A 6,312-nucleotide genomic window follows, 5' to 3' on the forward strand; every position below is an offset into this window, starting at 1 on the left:
AAGTCCAATGGTGATAGAGGCTGGCCACAGAACAGCTCTTCCAATGCTAATTCACACTGGAATGCTTTCCAACTGGCATCAAATCTTGCCACTCCTTCACTGGTGTAGTATTCCTGTTTGAGAGTGTCTGTCAGGTACCGTATCACTTTGCGGAGAACTGGGAGTAGACCCTCACCAGAAACTGTGTTCTTGAATGGCACAAGGATAGGACGCTCTGCAATGAGGAAGTGTAGTGACTTGAGGTCAAAGTGGGCTGAAGGGTCAATTAACATTGGGATTTCATCTTCAAACCTCAAGACCTGCTCAATCCGGCATCCCATTTGAGGGTTAGGGTTAGGTTGGGGGAAAAAACGGGGTCCCTGCTAGCTGCAGGGTCCGTGGTGCACGGGCCGTCCATCTGGATGGCCAGCCTCCCACACTCCATCTTCCTTTTAGGGTTATTTTATTATAATTTATTTCTAACCCTTTTTCCTTAATTTATGTCCCTTCCAATTACCTGATTCCCATCCTTTACTTTTACCCTTACGTACCTCGTATATTCTATTTGCCTTTGTTTGACCCTTCCTTTTACGGCGATATACGGAATTCTCTTTGTTTATTTATTTATTTCCCTCTTTTTGGATTTATGGTTTTGGGTTCCTTGGGGTTAGGGGATAGGGTTAGGTCTGACATTGTAGACTCTGATTTAGTAAAAATTCTACAACGTCTGGCAAGTGCTGTTACGTGTTCATCATTTGTGCTGGCGTTGAAAGCGGGCTTTTCAAGGCATTGGTGGTATAGTGGCGAGCATAGCTGCTTCCCAAGCAGTTGACCCGGGTTCGATTCCTGGCCAATGCATGAAGTGAAGAGTCAGCTGTGCCATCTGGTCATCTACGGGGGAAGTGAGAAGTCCTTTTAAATAAATTGCAGTACACAGAGCACTAACCACTAGATGGTCAGGGAGACACCAGGGTGTGGAAGGATGAAACAACTGAAAATCACCCCTGACACAAAATTGGCCTGGCTAGACCAATTTACTGGCTTGGCTATATAAGCAGCAATCTCATGTCAACTCATGCCACCTCCGCTTTCACCGGGAATCGAACCCGGGCCGCGGCGGTGAGAGCGCCGAAACCTAGCCACTAGACCATCAGGGAACCAGGACCTTGGGGGGGAAGGATGACACAACTGAAATCATACACTGTGAACACCCTGACACAAAACTGGACGAGTTCGACCGAATAACTGCCATGGCTACATGAGTAGTGTCGTTGAAATTCTGTGCTCTTGGTGAAGAATGAAATAGAGACTTCTGCCGGCCGACAAGGTTTTATTTTCTTTGCAAAGAAAAGGTCAATCAACAAAACATGCGAGCGGTTCTGAATTGAAGAAGGACCCCGAACATTGGAAAACATCAACATTTATACCTGAGAGAAAGGCCCACCTCTGGGGTGTGTTTAACGTCCTATGTCTGCTGTGGGGTCAGCCTCCTACCTTAGGTGTGATTCAACACTTTTTGTCTCTCGCAGGTATCGGCACCGACCCCCTGAGGTGTGAAATCAAGAGGTCTAGACAACCTAATTTAAAATACACAGGGTTTGAATGGGTATCTCAGGTATTAGAGATGCAAAGGAACTGAATTTACAATTACAAGGTCTAGACAGCCTAAATTAAAATACACAGGGTTTGAATGGGTATCTCAGGTAATAGAGATGCAAAGGAACTGAATTTACAATTACAAGGTCTCGACAGCCTAAATTAAAATACACAAGGTTTGAGTTGGTGTCTCAGGTAGTAGAGATGCAAATAAACTGAATTTACAATTCTGATATCTTGGTGAGAAGGTGGGAGGTTGGGTATTTTTACAAAGGAGTTGAAATTGCTATTACAGTAGCAATCACACTTCATGCCACCTCCGCTTTCCCTGACCGGGAATCGAACCCGGGCCGCGGTGGTGAGAGCCCCGAATCCTAGCCACTAGCCCATCAAGGAAACATGCCTGTCAGCAAGCTTAACACAAAAGTAAATCAGACACTGATCACCCTTTACCAACTTTGGCCTGTTTAACTAAATGACGCACATCGCTATTACCCGCCTCTGAGTCACCTCACACGCCACCTCATTGTTCCCTGACCGGGAATCTAACCCGGGCCGCGGCGGTGAAAACGCTGAATCCAGCCACTAGACCATCAGGGACCCTCTTTTCCCTGACTGGAAGAAACATGTTCAATCAAAACGTGTGCTCATAGAAAAGATGTTCCACAGGGTTCAAAATCTCGGGGCTGTCCCACTTAGCATGCTTGTAACTGATATTGCAATGGCTGTGAATAATTTGTGCTGGCGTTGAAAGCCGGCTTTTCAAGGCATTGGTGGTATAGTGGCAAGCATAGCTGCTTCCCAAGCAGTTGACCCGGGTTCGATTCCTGGCCAATGCATGAAGTGAAGAGTCAGCTGTACCATCAAGAGGGGTCTGGCTGCAGACCTCCACCGTCAGGCTGCTTCCGGTGCAGGCTCCACCGTCAGGCTGCTTCTGGTGCAGGCTCCACTGTCAGGACAGGAAATAAACTTTTTGTGCGTCTCTTAAATGACTCCGGCGTGCACATACAGTAGTAGTTCCCCTCCAAACTGAAAGCCAGCTGAATGGCAGCCGACTCCCAGCACAAACTAGCCCACATTCTGATGTTTTATGAATTTTTGCTGAGGGGTCAAAAAACGAAAAAAAAGCCTTTTCATATTTTGATTTTAGGCTCAGATAAATAATACGAAATGACAAAAACGGACCACAGGACTGTGTTTGATTATGTGCAATTATACAGAACATTTGTGCCAGCCAACCCTGGTCTATTCAGTGCATGCTTTAAGTCAGGTAAGCCCATCCACCTAATTAGCATTATCATTGCTCAACTTTTTGTTTGGGCTTAATGGGCCATTTGGTTCCATTGTCACACAAATCACGCAGATTCAGCATCAGAATAGTGTTCATGGACGTAAGAACTATTTTCTGAGAGGGGTCACTGTGAGCTTTAATGGCCAAATCTCTCCTGCGTCATGGTGCTGCGCAGCCAGGTTTTCAGCCTGCGCAAGGCTGAGAAAGAGTGCTCAGATGCCGCGACAGATATGGGCCAGACAGAGTTGAATGAGCATTAATTATATGAAAAAGATAAATATAAGTCAGACAAATTGAGTTTAAATTCAGATTCGTTATTATTATTACAGTAACTAACTAGTTAACTATTGGTGTAAAACTGAAAACTCAACCACACATACGTGCTGGATAGAGTGGGGGCACTACACACATCTACAACTACACCCCTCATTCACTTAGAAAAGATGTAAAACTGAAAACTCAACCACACATACAGTAGCATATGTCCTGTTTATAGTGGGGGCACAAACAGTGTCTTGATCCTGATTTTCGGTGGGGGAGGTGTCCAGCTCGAAGGTGATGGGTTGAGTGGGATGGTTGCAGGGCTGTCCCATTGTCTTTCAAAGCGAATGCCCCCCCCTGTCCTGTTTTTTTAAATTGTCCCATTTTTTTTTTGCCTGGTGGGGCTTCAACTTCCCCTCCAGGCCCATCTTTTCCAGTATTGCTCTAAACACAGAGGGAAGCAAGAGAAAAGGTAAACACGAGATCACATTAACACAGGGATGCAAAGATTTACAAAAATGGACATCAGCCTTACCTCGATCCCGCCGTGGCGGAGTTTTTTGCCCCTGTGAATAGATGGTCATTTTGACCCCTTATTTTAATCAGGAGCTTGGTTTGCTCCTTGCTCCCTAAAACAAAAATAAAACAAAATGTAATGTAAAACATGTTGTGATGATCATAATAATGATAATAATGAAGTATAACATATAATAGTGATAATCCCAAACGTAACTCTTTATTAAAATCTAAATTTGTTCATCTTAGTCCATTTATATATATATATATATATATATATATATATATATATATATATAAGATATAAGTCAAGTAATAAAACATAAGTAATTAGTAAAAGTATAAAAGTATAAGTAGTAATAAGTAAAAATAATTAAATAAAAAACCCAATACTTACACTTGAAGGTGGTGTCGCCATTGTTCTGTTTTCGCGACACTGAACAGCGCCGCGCAAAGGATCTTGGGATCTGGGAGCATCTGGGAGGCCGCGAAGGATAGTAGCGGTGCATCCTCCAAAAAGAGGGAAAAGAAGGCCGCATTTGAAGGCTGCATTTGAAGGAGTCTTTGAATTGGGACAGCCTTCGCGCGGCGTTGTGACGTAATCGGCCTCTAAATGCGTACTTCGAAGGATGCAGCCTCGGAATTGGGACACGGCTACTATGTGAGACAAAGATGCTGACTAATGGTTCCTCTACAGCTGTTCCCCATGTATGTGCTTGATTCTCCAAATTACTTGTTTTGATGCAGAGTTTTGTGTGACTTAGGGAATAAGAGGATATAGAGAGTAAATGCAAAATGTTGTTTCCCCCAGTCAGGACCGCAGACAGGGACCGCTGCCAGTCCAGAGCAGACAGGGCAGACAGGGACCGCTCCCAGTCCACAGCAGACAGGGACCGCTGCAGGTCCACAGCAGACAGGGACCGCTCACGGGCCACAGCAGACAGGGACCGCTGCAGGTCCACAGCAGACAGGGACCGCTGCAGGTCCACAGCAGACAGGGACTGCTCCCGGGCCACAGCAGACAGGGACCGCTCCCGGGCCACAGCAGACAGGGCAGACAGGGACCGCTCCCAGTCCACAGCAGACAGGGACCGCTGCTGGTCCACAGCAGACAGGGACCACTCCCAGTCCACAGCAGACAGGGACCGGTGGTACCTCTTTGACATGCTCCCTTTGTGGTCAGGAAGTGCTCTCTGACCAGTATACACAGCACCTGTCAGACTTCCATGTTCAGGAGCAATGTGAGCACTGCAGCACAAAGGCTGAGGGTGCTGTCGGGTTGTCAGAACACCTTGAGATGTGTCATCTCTTAACATTTCTCCTCCATCCCCTTCAGCCCGTCCCTCCACTACCCCAGCCCAAGAGATGACACCGACACCAATCGTCGCTCCCCGAGATGCTCCAGCTCCAGTCTGCCTTACAGCCCAGGAGACGACACCAACCATCCGTCTCCAAGTTGCTCCTGCTCCTGCCCCTTCCACACTATCAGCGACTCAGAGTGGCACACCACTTCTTCCTGCTCCAGCAGCACCAGGGCTCCCAGTCCCTCTGCACTTTCCAGAGGTAAGCCGGGCCAGGTTTTTGCCAAAGCCGTTCCTCCGGGTCATCAAGCCAGGTGATCTGGAGTGGATTGCCCACATCCTGTATGACGCGAGTGGGCAGCTGAGACAGGATATCAGGCAACATTGGCAGCACCCCCCAAGCCCAATCAGATCTGTGACACCTCCAAATCCACATCATTACTTTCGGCAGAGGATGTTCCTGTGGGCACCAATGTGCATGTGGGCCATCCCTCTGAAATGTACTCAGTGCAACCGAAAAATGCACCACTCTGGAATTTACACCTAGGTCAGAGAGGTCATTGATGTGGATACCAAGTTTTATTTAATAGGGGGAGATTACCCAAGGTGCAGCCAGTGCAAGCTACCTGTCTGTCCTTGGAGTAGTGACATTTTAAATCAGCTTGACCCCTCTAACCGCAACAAATTCCCTGCTGTGTTGACCACACATCTGGCACTGGACAGAAAATGTGTGACACTTTTACGTCCCAGAACAGCAGGGAATAACTCCAGCTACCTGCAGCAGGCCTTTCAAGAGGCACACAGTGAGGAGTGGGCTAGGAGAGCCTGTGACTATTTCACATATTGTGAAATTCACAAGCGATCCTGCCTGACGCAGTCCCAGGCTGTTCATCCCCCACCACCACCCTTCTCTCCCTTGCCCCTGGCTCAGTGGTTCGAGACAGTGCATGCCAATGATGTTGTCAGTCACCTTGATGAACTCAAAGGTGTCATCACGTCAACATTTGGCAGAATTCTGAAGCTTGATTCCACTAAGAAGGTAAATGTAAACCTATAAAAGCTTGAGCTCATTTGTTCTTTTAGGGTTGGATAAGAATACATGTGCTAATGATGTATATACTATATATATATATGTATAACATAGGTGACCAAAAAACTGGCTGGGGGGATTGAGGACACGGCAACATGGATGTCGAATGTGGGGAATGAGTATGGTCAGGTCCTCAACTCTGTCCTCACAACCGGCGAGGGGGCTGGGCTGGACGACCTGTGCCAATGCTGGTGAGCCACAGCCAGATGCCATCTATGTGGATAGAGACTGTTGCAGTGACAAAGGTGGGTTACCTGTAATTTGTAATGATGTCTTTT

At 47.0% G+C, this 6,312-nt stretch overlaps 2 non-coding genes across 2 annotated transcripts; both read left to right on the forward strand.

The window, feature by feature from the left end:
• The first annotated feature begins 765 nt into the window (after positions 1–765).
• trnag-ccc (transfer RNA glycine (anticodon CCC)) lies at positions 766–837 on the forward strand. The gene has a single exon. It is a non-coding gene; the product is annotated as a tRNA-Gly (tRNA).
• Positions 838–2,342: 1,505 nt separating this feature from the next.
• trnag-ccc (transfer RNA glycine (anticodon CCC)) lies at positions 2,343–2,414 on the forward strand. The gene has a single exon. It is a non-coding gene; the product is annotated as a tRNA-Gly (tRNA).
• The last annotated feature ends 3,898 nt before the right edge of the window (positions 2,415–6,312 follow it).

Source organism: Scomber japonicus, chromosome 16 (genome assembly GCF_027409825.1).
Source record: "Scomber japonicus isolate fScoJap1 chromosome 16, fScoJap1.pri, whole genome shotgun sequence".
NCBI lineage: Eukaryota > Metazoa > Chordata > Actinopteri > Scombriformes > Scombridae > Scomber > Scomber japonicus.